Here is an 18132-nt window from a genome sequence, read left to right as displayed (position 1 = left end):
TTACACCCAATATACTAAAAACGGGTGTAAATAAGAAATGTAGTGGCAATATTGTAAATAAAATATCATTTTAAATATTAACGTGACAATTTACACCCTATTTTTTTTAAATTGGGCGTAAATTAAAAATATTATTATAATCATATCTCAATTACTCCCGTTAAATATAAAATGGGTGTAAATTTAAATGGACTAAATAAATTATTAAATTTTATAATTCAAAATATTAATCTATTTCATTATAATCCCTATTGTATAACATGTATCTTATAATGTATGAAATTTAGTTATCACTTATCATAAGTTTTACTACATATCATTTAATATATGTAACTTATGGAAAAGAAATAGAGAATAATAAGTTACCAACAACGCGCCGAAACGTGAAAACGGAAAAGTGATTCTTGCTCCTTTTAAAACCTCTTAAAAGTGCTTATCTAACGTGCTTTTCAATCTCTTCCTCGGCCAAATCCAATTCGTAGCAGAGCATGGTGATTAATGGAACAAGAAAATGAAAATGAAGTTAAGAGAAACAAAAGATACGTGAAGATGATGCCGACGCACATTAATGATGGAATTCGGTATGTGCAATTTTTTCCAGTGAATTTCAGTTTCAATCTTCTTCATCTCTCTTCTCCGATTGCTGTTGCGTGATTGTTGTTCGATTATGGTTTATGTATAGTATAGTGTAAAATTGTTAATGAATTAGTCATTTCCTAACATGCACACCAAGTGTTCGGTGAAATGCCTGAACTGAATTCTTTCTCTTTTTTGTTTGATTTCTATCACGGAATTGTTGTTGTGTTAATATTCGTTGTTGTAACTGGTTGTGGTTGGCGAATTGAAGGAGAATTGTTGTCTTGATATTCATTGTTGTATATATGATTTGTTATTTAACATGACTTATGTATCATCGGATTCGCTTCCCAACACTTCGAGATATTTTTATGTATTGTTAGCTATGAAGAAAGGACACGAAAGCCTCGTTGCTACTCATTCATAAGAGTATAAAGTTGTAAAATGCAGTGAAACATAAAAAAAAATGTTAATGTTTTGGTCTTCAAATGTTTATATACTCTTCTTTGCAAGACTTTTAGATGGTCTCGGTATTGGTTTGGCTGTTACCTTGGTACCTCTTTATATATCCGAGATTGCTCCTCCTGAGACTAGGGGATTACTCAATACACTTCCACAGTTCACTGGTTCTGCTGGTATGTTTTTCTCCTACTGTATGGTCTTTGGGATGTCACTCACCAAATCTCCAAGCTGGAGACTCATGTTGGGCGTTCTTTCAATCCCCTCTCTTTTTTATTTTGCACTCACCATCTTCTTATTACCCGAGTCTCCAAGATGGCTTGTCAGTAAAGGAAGAATGCTGAATCAATCCCCATAAAACCAAACACACATATAGCGTAGTGGAATAGTTGACTGCACTGAAGTGCACCGTATGAAGCTAACTTCTAGATTAGAGGATCCATTTTTTTGATTGATGGATTAAGGAAATGACTGCAGTGTGTTTTTTTTAAAGAAATTTCTCACTTGCTGAACTAGCGCAGATGAAGTATATAAAACAACTTCCATATAAAGTATGTAAATTAATTTGAATTATATGATCATCTCCAAAATACAAAACATAATTCAAATTTACTTAATTATAAAGTAGTATTTTATTAGGACATTTATTCAGCTATTTTCTTATCCTTTTCACCACAACTCTTCCTAACCATTTCTTCTGCAGTAGAAGATAATAAGAATATGAGTTTTAATTTTAGAGAGTATTCTTGTTTTAATTTTAGTATCCGGAATTTTAAAGAATCTTATAATGTAAGCACACACAAGAAGCATACATGGTATAAGCAAAAGTTGAATGGGAACAGAAGTGTGAACGAATGTTTAAATGTACTAGTGAACCATATATTAAATGTAATAGCTTTGCTTTTGTAACATTATTTAAGCTAAATGTTGCCTACTCATTACACCACAATGATTTTTAATTTTTGGAGCCAATGATATTAGTAGGGATTCTTTGCTAATTGATTATTGGTTTCTTATTTGTTTCATTGTTACTCAGATCCTATTCTTTAACTACATCTAATAGAGTAATGCTGAATAATCTGAATAGATATGCAGTTTTTCACCAATACATATGTAGTTCTTGGTTAGGCTCTCTGTTATATTGATTTATGAAATGTTATGATAAGGTTCATGAGATTATGGATTTTAACCGTATAATTGCATATATAGCATATATAGCTTGAAATCATGAATGCACATGTCTGGTTGTGCGTTGCAATGTAAAGATTTTCTATGTATGTTTTCCCAGTTAAGAACAAATGATAGATGAACTACTAATATTATTTGAAGCTATAATTAGTAGCAAAAGTAACATTTAATTTAATAGATGTTAACATACAACAGTGGAAAGTTAAGTGTTTCCAAAAAGTTTAAATGAACTACTAATATCATTTAGAGAATTTGGTGCAACTACAATGATATTGATATCATACTCAAATGGTACTGCAAGAGTTTGAGCTTTTCACTTTCATTTACACAAACAGGAGTAGTTTAAATAAAACAAACACTATAACACAAGAGATTGTAGCTACGGAAAGGATCTTTCATCTTATTATGTGCCATTGATAATGTAGCTACGGAAAGGATCTTCCATATAAAACAACTTCCATATAAAGTAAAGTAGGTAAAGTGCTTTAAAACCATGAAAGTGAAACCAGTAAATTAATTTTTAAGAATGTGAAGATATATACAAGAATCTTGGTGAGGATGTTGTTTTAAAATGGCACGGATTATGCTTTTAAATTTTATGGATCTATTTATATACCCTGCCATTTTTTAAGCTGATTCAATTTTTAACCAGGGAAACTTGTTTTTGCTGAGCCTGTTCCCAAGGATAACGAAGCTGCAACTTGGAGAGACAAGTTAGATCAGCTTTATAAGAGTTCATTTGCATTGAAAAAGCTGTAAGCTCTGTATCCTTACCCGTTTCATTTGCATTTTTAATTATTCCCTACATGGTTGACACAACTGTTTTTCATTTAGATCTTATTTATTTTAGTAGCCTTTTTTTGGTCATATGTTAGTTCTTTTATTTTATGAAAGCATTTTTGTATGTCATCCCTATTCCTAATTTATTACGTACTGCTTGAACATCAGTGCTTTAATGTTGTTTCAATTGTATTGGTGAATTTTGAATGAAGTTGAAATTGTATTGTTTCAATTGTATTCCTAATTTATTACGTACTGCTTGAACATCAGTGCTTTAATGTTGTTTCAATTGTATTCCTAATTTATTACGTACTGCTTGAACATCAGTGCTTTAATGAAATTGATGGGACAATGATGTTTTCTTTATAAGGGAAACTTGTTTTTTTGCGCCATAAAGTTTGAAAAGAATTAGTGAATTTCTACTTTTAATTGAACAATGATTACATTGTTAAACAGGAATCAATTGGATGGTTTCTGCAACTTCTATCATTTGCATGTTTATCTTTAGCAGCAAATATGGAGGAACCCCTTGTTCCTTCTCTCTTGGACCTTCAGGTATAAACTAATAAATGATTAGAATTTAGAATCCATGTTCATTTGGCACTTAACAGCCTAGAACTGAAACTATAATTATTATGAAGGACGGTTTTGAAATTACTACTCAATATTTGTTATATTTACCATGTAGTCCACCTCTCAATTTGATTCTTTACTATTAACAATCTCTGCATTTTAATTTTAGGTTTCAACGTGGTTTGAACAGCAAGCCTATGGCACTCATCAAGAAGCTCCGCAAGGCGGTGAGTTTTCTATTTATTCACGTATTGTTTCATTTCGTTTTGATACTTGATTTCAACTTAGAGGTTGGAGTTGGAATAAATTTGAAAATAGGAGGATTTTGACCAACCATCACAATGAACCGACTGCGTTACTACGTCAAATACCTGAAGTCAACGTTGGTCCTTTTAATAAACATGGCCAACACATAACCATAAAACATTTCAGAGATAACAATCTCAGCTATTGCCCTATTTGTTAGATCAAATACTTATTGGATTTTGGTCTGATTGCTTACTATTCTATCTCAAGTGAATCTCTCTTATATATGAAGCTATATCATTTTAACTTATGCACGTATCAAGACTGTAATTTACATTCTAACATCCACCAAATACAGGACTCTGATGAGCTAATGATAGAAGCTGATATCACGTGCACAATACTAAAAAGCTGATTTTGGTCTGATTGTTTATTCTCTTAGCCTTTGTTACACCATATGGTAATGTTTTAATTCAAAGTGAACATTGATTTACAAATTTTGTTGGGAATATTGGTTTGTAATTACAAAATTTGATTGTTTGTGCAGCATATTCGAAAGCTTCTTCGTAGGTTGAAAGCCGAAACTGATCAAATATGTCAAGCTCCTGGGTATTTCAGGGGTATTTCAGTGTTATTTGGCCTTCTTAAGGAAGTTCTTAAAAACAGACCTGACTTGAAGTTGGTTGTTATGAGTGCTACATTTGAAGCTGAAAAGTTTCAGGGATATTTTTTTGGAGCTCCTCTAATGAAAGTTCCTGGAAGGCTACATCCAGTTGAAATTTTTTATACTCAAGAACCATTTTTTTTTCATTTTTTACACTCGTCAAAACTGCGGTATGGTTACCATTGATACATGTGACTCTTTATTGTAATAACACTTTCTTGTAATAATTTCTTGTGTCTTGTTTTTTTGCATACAGAAAACAATTGCTTCTCCAGGGCGTGGTATTTTGGCCATGGATGAATCCAATACTACATGTGGAAAGCGGTTGGATTCAATTGAACTAGAGAACACCGAAACTAACCGTCAAGCATGGCGTAAAATTATATATGAAGAAAGTGTTATGACTTAGTTAAAATATAATTTTTATGTGTATGCTTTTATAATACTTGAAATATTATGACTGTACATGATTTTGTATATTTTTTTGGTTAATATGAAAAATATTTTGACTTAGTTAAAATTTGATTTTTATGTGTATAATTTTTATAGTATTTGCAATATTATGACTGAAAATGAAATATAACTAAATGGTGTATATGAAATAGGGTGTAAATAGATATAATTGTTCATTCATAAATGGCGTATTTACACCCGATTTTTATTAAAATAGGGTGTAATTAAGACCATATTTACATCCGATTTTTATTAAAATAGGGTGTAATTAAAATGTAATTACGTCCAATTACACCCGATTTTTATTAAAATGGGTGTAATTAAAACGTAATTACGCCCAATTACACCCGATTTTTATTAAAACAGGGTGTAATTAAAACGTAATTACGCCAAATTACACCCGATTTTTATTAAAATAGGGTGTAATTAAAAACGTAATTACGCCCAATTACACCCGATTTTTTTTAAAACAGGGTGTAATTAAAAACGTAATTACGCCTAATTACACTCGATTTTTATTAAAACAGGGTGTAATTAAAAATGTAATTACGCCCAATTACACCCGATATTTTTAAAATAAAACGGGTGTAAATTCGTTAGACATTTCTCACCCTGTGGATATACACCCGATTTTTATTAAAAATAATGGGTGTAAATTTAATAAAAAACGGGTGTAAATTAACATTTTTGTACTAGTGACATATACACATATTTAATAACTTTTTGTTTTACCGTTCTAAAAAATATTGTATTTTCCAATACATATTAATATATAATTATATTTTTTTTACCATTTTTTAACATCATAACATATAAATTTTCTTTTTACCATTTTAAAAAATATTTTATTTTTCAATACATAATAAACCTCTATTTTTCATTAAATAATAAATATTAAACTTTTAAAAAAAATTGTATATTATAAATGTTGTCTATATAATTTACATATATATAAAGTATGTTTAATTATATTTTATATAATATCTTACATATATATAATTTTTATGTTTAAAAATATATTTCGTTTTAATAAGTTATATATATTTTTTAGAAATAATATTATAGATTTAAAAATAAAAAACATAATCCATTTTCTTAAAAATAGATATATTTACCATAAACTAAACAAATATTTCTCTATTAAACATAATCTATTTTAATAAAAAACATAATAAAAAATATAATCTATTTTATTAAAAAACATCAACAAATATATATCTATCATTTACCATAAATTACTACATAAACATAATAACATTCAATCTAATTAATATATCACAAAAATTTCAGAAAAAATATAAAATTTATCTACTATCACAAATATTACATATTAAATTAACCTAATAATATTCAATACACTAAATAATATATCACACATATTACAGAAAAAATATAATATTTGTAACACCCCATACATAATTGACTAGTATATTATGCATGAAACGTTAATAATTGATATTGAGTACATACAAAAGCCAAGGATACAAGATGATCCATTTAAAATACAACATGAAATTCTACTAAGAAGCATAATACATGAGTCTTCAATGGATCTCGCACAGCGGAATGTCAAAACCAACGAGGTCTTCGAGCCAACACCACTTCCAAGTCTTCAGTCCAAACCTGTTACTGACCAAACGCTACAAAACTGCACCTGAAAAAAATATAAGTTGATTGGGGTGAGATTACTAAATCTCAGTGAGTCCTCCTATCCTATGGGTCCACTCGGATCTACAGGGTACATGCATCAAAAACCGAATCCACCATTGATCCGGGGTTGTCCTCACATCCGGTACAAATACGGAGCAAACACATGATTCGTCCACCATAGGAGTCATCATATCACAAGTACACAAATATTACACAAACACGTATGCAGACCCATACCCATGTACGGGGAATCCAGAAGTGTAACAACCTCGGCTAGATTATGGAATAAATGCATCCTCGATGAGTAACCTCCTGCCTATATGTCAAGGGACTTGTACAAGCACACTGCAAGACGGTTAAACGGGTTCGCCCAAGCCTAAATGGCCGCGAGATGACTTTTGCCTAAATGGCGTCATTGTTCCGTTAACATTCTTCACGCTAGTGAGTTACGCCGAATACAAACCGCCACCTTGACGCCTGAGCCCATCGGGCGAAAGCCTAGTATTAGTCTACGTGACTTTACTAGAGGTGAGTTACCACATTATGCATTAGCCTACATAGCCGCATAACCCCACCATACCGAGCACGCAAGTGTGTTAATGACAAGTGAGTAAAACCCCGTACGGAAACTCACGAGCACACTGCAACGGTAGCTCAGATGCACACCATATCGAACAATACACATGAACGGGTTATTCCATTGGACTACACGGTCCGGGAGGGCTCATAGACTACATAGTCGGAGCAGCGTCCCAATCTAGCCTTCCGGCCACTTCGATTCAAGCATACGGAAATATGACGTAACGTCAAGGTCACAAACAATACAATCAATACCGATCGTTTAACCAAAACGACGGTGTCCATAGATTTTCATGTATAAAACATAATGGCATAACATTGTCAAATATGGATGTCACATTCATAGTAAGCAATAGATAATATATACCACGCATAACATGAGAATTATTAATCGAATGATAGAGACATAAGTTCTCATACTAATTCATTGATTCACTAAGTGGGGTTCCACTATGGTTAAATCAAACATTCTGGTTTGGGGACCAATTTTATTAGAAAGTACACGTCGCTAGCTTTCCAACGATATAAAGTTTGCGCAATTCTGATACCCGAGCCGAAAGTTACGAATTTCTGAAGTTTGCTGATTTTTCCCTCTGCGCCCAGGGTATCCGATTACCCAGAGTCCAGTAACCGATTACTGGCCCTAAAACAGCCCAGAATTGCATTTTTAACAGCGTAATCGGTTACCCAAAGACCCGTAACCGATTACTCTGCATCAGAATGTGTTTTTTTCAGCATTTTAAGGGTTCTAAATCCCTTCTAACTTTAATTTAAACTAACCCAACATGCTATAACATTCTAAATCATATTTCTAGTTACACATATCAGAATATAGCAAGTAAAGAAACATTGATTATCAACATGCAATTAGAATTACACATCAAAAGCACACTAGCATCAAGGATTCATAATTGCTCACAATTCCCTAACCCCCAATTCTAACCCTTGCATGCAAATTCCCCAAGTCACTATCTAAGGACTCACCTTGGATTAATAGAGATTGAGATGGTGCTCTTGCTACTATTTCATCTCCCTCTCGCTCAAACTTCCATCTCCATTAGCAAGAAATTCGTAGCTCACCTTCATACACATTCAGCATTGACCACCCAACTTCAAACTCGTCTTTCTCCTTCAAAACAGAAGCTATAAATGTGAACCATAGGTGCAAATCGAAGAGAAATTCGTTAGCTTTCCAATGGGACCAGAATCGTTACGATCGGAGTTACGAGTTGAGAGTTATACCTGATTTAGTGGAGTTGTATCAATAGTTGCGAAAATGGAACTTGCTTCATGAGTTCTTCTTCCTATCTTGTTTTCAAATTCTGATTTGCAAGCCAAACAACACTTAAGCTCATGCAATTAAAGTCCAATGTCCATTATGTCCACATGCAAGTAATACATAAGTCCATTAAGCCCTCCAATTGAATGGGAATTACCACCTTGCCACTTGGTTCAATTCCAATAATCTATCTTTTATTCTAACCACTCCACTAACTCTTGTTAATAATCCTTCTTAGATTAATATAATCCAATATCAATATGCCTTCTAATCATCACTTAACCAATTAAATGATAATTAACTTGTGTCGGAGAATCGGGGTATTACATTCTCCCCCCTTAAATTGAATTCGTCCTCGAATTCTTTCTGATCACCACGGAAACAACGTGTCCAAATCTATACCAACTAGGGGATGAAATGTTCCTTACATTTCTCTTCAGATAATCTCACTACTCTATCTGAGGGTCATTCCATACGAAGAAACATAATCTGCCAAAACACCTGCGTCCCACTATGCATGGTTAGAACCTTGACTCTCAAGCAACACGTCTATCCAGATACTTCGTCCTGACATATCTGGGGAAAGATCCTTCCAGGGTCCTTGACCTTCACTGCTCTGCACTGAATCTCCAAAACTAAAAAAAAACTCTAATAATCCATTCAGCTCCTTGAATTACTTCCCGTTTGAGGATTACTGCCACAACTTCACTTATGCGATAACACTTCAAGTTATTCTCCACTCGAGTCCATACAATGTCATTAGGCGTTAGCCAAATGTCTTGGTCTCAACTTCCGGTTCCCAAGGTCTTAGGATGATCTTACTTTAACCCTTACTCCAGTTTAGACATAACAACTGTCACCGTAAACCGCGAAGGTGTAATCGTCTTGCAACTATAGCCTTGACATTCGACAACTTCACACAAGATTCTACTGAGGAGAGGCGAAATTCAACGGATGACCTGTAACCATTGTCCAAGCCTTCCTGCACAATCGTAGTACACAAGGCATAACCACAAAGAGCTTGCGCCAACTAAATGTCCTCTCTAGCCTTCAGCGTTTCGACTATCTGAAACTCAGTCCAACCCTTGTGACTTGCAAGCTAAACTGATGACCTACAAACGTCAGACCGCATGCCATCCACAAAAATGTATTCCCAAGCTGGTCCATTGACAACACCTCTCGAGTTATGGTGATCCTTGAGAGACTAGAACGAACGAAACGCTGCTTTGATAATTTCCCTTAGGAAGATATTTTCATCCCAATATAAGATCCTGCGAATAGTCCGTTCGTTCCTACCTCGGACTTATCTGATTCTTCCTTGATCCGTTGCGCTACTCTGATCCAACAAGTCACACACCTTGAAATCCTCTGAGTCACGTTATATCCATAATTCACTTAGTTTCCATTAATACACAATAATTCCTTATCTACAGCTGTCCAATTATAACATGTGTTAGGACTCCATATACATCCATCATCGACTACTACCTTTGAAAGTTGCATACTCTCCAGAATCAAGCTTCTACTTACTCTGCCATTCCATATAGTTCATCTACCACAACGTAGGTACACATTTCGATCTCAGGACATTGAAACCCAAATACTCACTGACTTAGAGGTTCGTCCTTGTCACTGATTTCCACAGCGTACAACTGCTATGTTTTTCAGTCCAACCAATCTTGTTGCTCAACCGGTATATCGAACCCTTCACAACGTACTGCAGCTCATGATAACTCTAGCAGTTCTTCACAACTTTTACCCAATCATACACCTTCATTCTCTTAGCGTAGTATCACCTCTGATAACTCGTGCGACTTACTGATATAACAATCCTCCCATAGCCACACTCCATTCACACAGTCATCTAATGTCTGTTCCACCTCTGAATCAGACACTAAACTGACTTCCTCGGTGGCTGCATCCTTCATTGTGGTGCTTCTAACAGTCAGAGTGTAGCCACAATGCAAGAAATTGCACTTTGCACTTCGAACATCTCTCTTATAAACTCCTTAGCAGTTCTCAAACCAAAATGTCCATGCTTCATCAAGATTAACACTTTACGAAACGAGAACATCCCTAAGGTACAATCTGATACTAACTCACGCGATCACGATCACTCAGTGTCTCCATAAGTATAGTATTGGATCTTGATCCATTTCACCATCGTCTGCCTAGTTATTCCTCTACTATCGAGCGCGACGTATGTATCCTTATCCCACACACCTTATGAGAGTCTGGATCTGTGTCTCACGAGTGCCAAATCAGAAATCTACCTTGAGTTTCAGATCACCTTTGTCCCACACATGTCGAAAAAAGGATGACTCACGCATCTTGTGCACGATAGCGATACTGTGGCATTATACCCGTCTGGTAGTACCAACATGGTGGTCCAACTCCGAGGCCATGTATCCAGGTAATCTACCTCCGTGGCATATAACGATCTCCGTGCATATCCTAAAGTCACAACCGACAAGTGTCTGATTAGACCTCTAAAAGGTTCATCGTTCCTCAAGTCCTTCGAATCACACTCCTCAGGATGCTAAAACCTGAGAGTGCTACCCATCAAGGTTTACTTACTCGGAAAGCCAAAACTCCAAGCACGAAGATATGGAGTTTAAGTCCGGATCACCATGCAGTGCGCGTACCCACTCGTCCCACGCATGCATGAGATTCCAAGGATAATTCAGTTCAGATAGGAATGTTATAGCTCCTAATAACAAACTCAACTGCGATCATCCCACTAACGCCCTAGATAAATCTTAGTTCTTACTCGCCTGAACACCCAACGCCAAGCGTAGTTCTATGGCTTCACTCGGGGTCAGACGAACAACAACCAACAAGAACTTGGGTCACTGCATTTCACGCTTCTACATCATTTCATATTCCATCTAGCGTAGTTCTAGAACTTAAATATAAAATGATAAGAACAGAAATACATATCCTCTTCTATCGACCGGGTATCCAAACCTTGCCCAATCGTAAGTTACCACACTCGTACCTTCCACCAACATTTACTAGGTAACTACTCTCGCTTAGGGTACTTTGAGTTAAATCAGGATCTAATACTTCACCCATCCAATCACTGTCTGTACCAACGTAATCAGAAAGGTCTAACTCTTCTATCCGCATTTCCAGAGGTCATTCTGTCCTATCAGCTCACCCGTCATACTTAGCACCGGCAGCATCATCAGTACTGAATCGTGCTAATTCCCAGCTCAACACCTTCGGAGAATCTCACTTACAAGGCTCCTACTCAATCCTATTTGGATTTCCCTTGCTATTACCAAGACTTAAAGAATTTTCACTTCGTCCAATCAAAATCCTGGGGGTTCTAGCTGTCTCAATCCACACCTTGGTAGTTCAGGTATTACTTCTTTGCGTCAAACGCTCCTCTTAATCCTGACAACTCCAATATTCCTTCTACTTACGTCTTCCAATAAATCCAGCTTCCATATACAATTCGCCACCCAACTGATCCTTTCTACTTGGTTCACGACACTTACAGGTTTACGAGTCCTCGTGGCAGCTCTGTCGTAATCCTACTGTCTCACACTCAGTCGATGAGTTGATCAAGTTCAACAACTGAATGAGATATCAGTAAAATCAGGCTGGCAACACACACTTGAGAGGAGGAAAGGAACTGCTAGTGATGTCTCATGGCTCGGCCGAGAATCGACCTGCTCTGATACCAACTGTAACACCCCATACATAATTAACTAGTATATTATGCATGAAACGTTAATAATTGATATTGAGTACATACAAAAGCCAAGGATACAAGATGATCCATTTAAAATACAACATGAAATTCTACTAAGAAGCATAATACATGAGTCTTCAATGGATCTCGCACAGCGGAATGTCAAAACCAACGAGGTCTTCGAGCCAACACCACTTCCAAGTCTTCAGTCCAAACCTGTTACTGACCAAACGCTACAAAACTGCACCTGAAAAAAATATAAGTTGATTGGGGTGAGATTACTAAATCTCAGTGAGTCCTCCTATCCTATGGGTCCACTCGGATCTACAGGGTACATGCATCAAAAACCGAATCCACCATTGATCCGGGGTTGTCCTCACATCCGGTACAAATACGGAGCAAACACATGATTCGTCCACCATAGGAGTCATCATATCACAAGTACACAAATATTACACAAACACGTATGCAGACCCATACCCATGTACGGGGAATCCAGAAGTGTAACAACCTCGGCTAGATTATGGAATAAATGCATCCTCGATGAGTAACCTCCTGCCTATATGTCAAGGGACTTGTACAAGCACACTGCAAGACGGTTAAACGGGTTCGCCCAAGCCTAAATGGCCGCGAGATGACTTTTGCCTAAATGGCGTCATTGTTCCGTTAACCTTCTTCACGCTAGTGAGTTACGCCGAATACAAACCGCCACCTTGACGCCTGAGCCCATCGGGCGAAAGCCTAGTATTAGTCTACGTGACTTTACTAGAGGTGAGTTACCACATTATGCATTAGCCTACATAGCCGCATAACCCCACCATACCGAGCACGCAAGTGTGTTAACGACAAGTGAGTAAAACCCCGTACGGAAACTCACGAGCACACTGCAACGGTAGCTCAGATGCACACTATATCGAACAATACACATGAACGGGTTATTCCATTGGACTACACGGTCTGGGAGGGCTCATAGACTACATAGTCGGAGCAGCGTCCCAATCTAGCCTTCCGGCCACTTCGATTCAAGCATACGGAAATATGACGTAACGTCAAGGTCACAAACAATACAATCAATACCGATCGTTTAACCAAAACGACGGTGTCCATAGATTTTCATGTATAAAACATAATGGCATAACATTCTCAAATATGGATGTCACATTCATAGTAAGCAATAGATAATATATACCACGCATAACATGAGAATTATTAATCGAATGATAGAGACATAAGTTCTCATACTAATTCATTGATTCACTAAGTGGGGTTCCACTATGGTTAAATCAAACATTCTGGTTTGGGGACCAATTTTATTAGAAAGTACACGTCGCTAGCTTTCCAACGATATAAAGTTTGCGCAATTCTGATACCCGAGCCGAAAGTTACGAATTTCTGAAGTTTGCTGATTTTTCCCTCTGCGCCCAGGGTATCCGATTACCCAGAGTCCAGTAACCGATTACTGGCCCTAAAACAACCCAGAATTGCATTTTTAACAGCGTAATCGGTTACCCAAAGACCCGTAACCGATTACTCTACATCAGAATGTGTTTTTTTCAGTATTTTAAGGGTTCTAAATCCATTCTAACTTTAATTTAAACCAACCCAACATGCTATAACATTCTAAATCATATTTCTAGTTACACATATCAGAATATAGCAAGTAAAGAAACATTGATTATCAACATGCAATTAGAATTACACATCAAAAGCACACTAGCATCAAGGATTCATAATTGCTCACAATTCCCTAACCCCCAATTCTAACCCTTGCATGCAAATTCCCCAAGTCACTATCTAAGGACTCACCTTGGATTAATAGAGGTTGAGATGGTGCTCTTGCTACTATTGCATCTCCCTCTTGCTCAAACTTCCATCTCCATTAGCAAGAAATTCGTAGCTCACCTTCATACACATTCAGCATTGACCACCCAACTTCAAACTCGTCTTTCTCCTTCAAAACAGAAGCTATAAATGTGAACCATAGGTGCAAATCGAATTCGTTAGCTTTCCAATGGGACCAGAATCGTTACGATCGGAGTTACGAGTTGAGAGTTATACCTGATTTAGTGGAGCTGTATCAATAGTTGCGAAAATGGAACTTGCTTCATGATTTCTTCTTCCTATCTTGTTTTCAAATTCTGATTTGCAAGCCAAACAACACTTAAGCTCATGCAATTAAAGTCCAATGTCCATTATGTCCACATGCAAGTAATACATAAGTCCATTAAGCCCTCCAATTGAATGGGAATTACCACCTTGCCACTTGGTTCAATTCCAATAATCTATCTTTTATTTTAACCACTCCACTAACTCTTGTTAATAATCCTTCTTAGATTAATATAATCCAATATCAATATGTCTTCTAATTATCACTTAACCAATTAAATGATAATTAACTTGTGTCGGAGAATCGGGGTATTACAATATTTATCTATTAACACAAATATAACATAAAAACAATCTAATTTAAATCTACCAATAAATTAATTAATATATCAGATTTAAAATTATAGAAATATCTTAATCTCTAAACTCCTCCAATCTTCTAGTTCAATTTTTATATCTCCTCAATCTTCAAAACATACTTCAAAATCTTGAATAAAAAAATTAACATAATTAGAATCATAATCAATACAAATAACAAATAATAAATAAACTAAATATAAAATACAATTAGAATAAATATACCTTCAAATATGGTGTGAGGAAGAGGAACAAAATGTGAAGAGTTGAAGAAGAAGTTGTAAATGGAGATATGGAAGAGAGGAAGAAATTATGCAGAGGAAGAAATATGGAAGAAGAGAAGTGAAGAGAAAATGAGAAGGGAGAAGTGAGAGAAGCGCTTTTGAAATAATTGTTTCCAGCTTAGCGACGTGAATGCCTAGTCGATACGTTCCCACGTGTTATACACGCCACAACATCCAACGGTCAGAAAGCTTCCGTCTCAGAAAACACGTCGCTAATTTCCGTCTAGTTGGCCACGTCGCTAACTGTGCAACAGTCATAATATTTACTTTTTTCTTCTGCCCTCACCTGCCACTCCCTGCTCATGTCCATTCAAAGTCAGACTTTATTATTTCCGACGTGACAAGCACGTCACAACAGAAAAATTTGAAAATTTTGTTTTCCCACCATTTGACTTTATAGTTTCCAATGCTTGAATATTTAATTTATAATTTGCGACATGGATTGTATGTCACAAGCATTTTTTTAATTTTTTTTTACTGACACCCCATGTATTTATCTGATTGTTATTATTAAACATTAAAATATTTTAGTGACGTGGTATACACGTCGGAACACCCTCTATTTTCCCACATGAATAACACGACACAAAAAAAGGACGCTGGGTGGCTGTTTCTTTGTAGTGACATATCCTAAAACAATAAAATTATCAGAAAACATGCTAATATGCACAACGAAATTTTAACGTAACTAACACAAAATTTACAGTTAAACAAAATCCAAATTATAAACCAAAAAAATGATACCACAACTATAATTATAGTGAACAGAATTCAAATTAAAACAAAATACAAACTCAACTGCAACACAAAATACACAATAAGACTCTCAGCAAACTACAACAACATTTAAAGTCCAATAAAATATCTTTCAAGAAACCAAAACAAAATTCAAAGTAAAAAAGAAAATCAGACATTTATATGAAAAATCCAAACTACCTGTTTCGGACGCGAAATCGCAACTGCAGAACATTCCTATTTATGATTCAACCAAAACATAAATAAAAAATTGTATTGTATGTCATATAATAATCTGAATGATGAATCCTACCTTCCTGTTCTTGTTTGATTACTCTTGTTTGTCTTCTTTATGATGTTAGGTTTGCCACTGCAATGAAAACTTGTTAAAACAAGAGCTGGAGTTCCTACAACTCCTAAAACAAGCAAAACATTGTCAGCCTTGCTTTGAAAAGAGTATAGCAGAATAAGAAATAGTAGAAAAAATGAAAGTCTAAATGTTTGGTAGAGAATCCAATATAAAATGCAATTAATATGATTAACCTATTTTATGTCCAAATGTTTTGCAATCTTCATCACAGTGTCTTTGACAATGGCAACCTCTGGTTCCATTTTTTGATTGGAACACCCCTGGTTCTTAATTCATTCTCCTATTTTCCACTCTTGAAAATTCTTAGGAGTTTCAGAAATCCTGGTATCCACCTTATCCATCTTATGAGTCTCACCAGTCTTGGTATCCACCTTATCCATCTTAAGAATAAAAAAAAGGAATAGTTAGAATTAAAATAATGTTGCGGGAAAAAAAGAAAGATTTCTATTGAAGGAGAATATGGTAAAGATTAATATCCTCACTTTTTTTTCAAACTTGTGAAAGTCGCGGTGAATAAATATAAGATGGTTCTCTAAAAGCAAAACTGATTGGATGGAGAATTGATAATTACTTTATTAAATATACATTTATTTTATGGGTGGAGAAACAACTCGTACCCGGCTGAAATTTGACTAAATTGATTGTTGAGTCTGGTATGCGGGTGAGTTTGGACGGGTCACAGATCCAATTGATTGATTTATTCAGTTTCATATGGGTTTACACAGTCGTGGCGGTTGCCGCGGTGCAAAAAATACCCTAGCGCATCGCACGCTCGAAATACAAAAGAGTCGCCATCAAACTTTATTTATTCCAAAAGAAAATGGAAAATATTGATAAAACCCACAAAGAACGAATGATTAGATGGTCATCGCAACCAAATTAGGTTTCGAGAGTCGGCTATGCGAGGGGGAGGTATTAGCACCCTTCATATCCGTTGTACTTAACGCAACCCATTTAGTTAGTCTTGTGATCGAATGGTAGCGTGATGTTTACTTGCTATGTTTTACTTATTATGCGAAGAGAAAAGAAAGAAAACAAAAATTTTTTTGGTATTTCTTTATTATTGGGCTCGCAAATATTTTAGAATCTCGTGCCTACATATTCTTATGGTGCAATGAGAAAATCATAGCTTCGTAGTTTGGAGAGAACTTAAAAATTTTAGGTTTTGGTTTGGGCGACACGGACGGGTGTCTAGACCATCACGGACGAGTGTTGTAGAAAGGGAAAAAAGATTTCGCGTTCGGGAGATCAAAGGTGAAAAAAAAGGTTTGCACTTGGGCGAAATATTGTTTTTTGGAATTTTTAAATGATTGACTGATGAGACATTGAATCTCGCTCTTATGTATCTACTGGTGCGGTGGAGAACTCGAGGCTACTTAGTTCTTGGGAACTCCGCTAGGTTGGGGAAGGTTCGCATACGAACGAAGGGACCTACATAGACAAGTGTTGGAAGAGAGAGGCAATACATACGATTGTTGGAAAAATTCTTCCTTGGGGTGAAAAAAGGTTTTGGATTGATTTTAATTTTGTAAAGGAACTTGATGTTGATCAAGTGTTTTGGGTTTTTGAAAATGGTTTGGTTTAATTTGAAAAAAAAGGACTTGGTGTTAACCAAGGGTTTATTTCATTTACATAGAAAATCAACTTGGTGCTGACCAAAGTTTATTCACAACAATTGAAAATGATTTGAAAAAGTTTGAATGAAAAAGACATCGAATGGACAATTGCTTTTATTTGTAAAAGTGTTTGGTTGATTTTAAAGATGAAAAGGATTTGAGTGTAAAGAGGAAATTAAAAGGTTTTGGGATGATGACGCGAAGGCGATGTATGAAAATTATTAATAAAATTCAAATGGATATAATGATGATAAATCAAATGATCATGAACTTATTTTCCAAAATGGAGAATGAAATAATGCAATTTTAGTCAATTTCTTTCAACATGTAAAATGTTGTATTTTCTTTGACTTTGTATTATGATGCATGATATGATTAATTAATATTCATATTGGAATAGTATGGTAATTTAAATAATTTTTCAACAATGATCAACGATGCATGAATTTTTAGTCAAATTTCACAACACATAAAATGTTGACTTTTTGATAGACTTTTGATTTTTGAATAAAATTAA

At 35.3% G+C, this 18132-nt stretch overlaps 1 long non-coding RNA gene across 1 annotated transcript; it reads left to right on the top strand.

The window, feature by feature from the left end:
• The first annotated feature begins 316 nt into the window (after positions 1-316).
• On the top strand, positions 317-5087 carry LOC131652826 (uncharacterized). Its single transcript, XR_009298827.1, has 7 exons — positions 317-581; positions 2876-2978; positions 3460-3558; positions 3746-3803; positions 4181-4282; positions 4370-4656; positions 4743-5087. It is a non-coding gene; the product is annotated as an uncharacterized LOC131652826 (long non-coding RNA).
• Positions 5088-18132: the final 13045 nt, after the last annotated feature.

The sequence above is a fragment of the Vicia villosa genome, linkage group LG2 (assembly GCF_029867415.1).
Source record: "Vicia villosa cultivar HV-30 ecotype Madison, WI linkage group LG2, Vvil1.0, whole genome shotgun sequence".
NCBI classification, from domain to species: Eukaryota; Viridiplantae; Streptophyta; class Magnoliopsida; order Fabales; family Fabaceae; genus Vicia; species Vicia villosa.
Note: the sequence above shows the minus strand (reverse complement) of the source record. Positions and strands in the feature narration are given on the sequence as shown.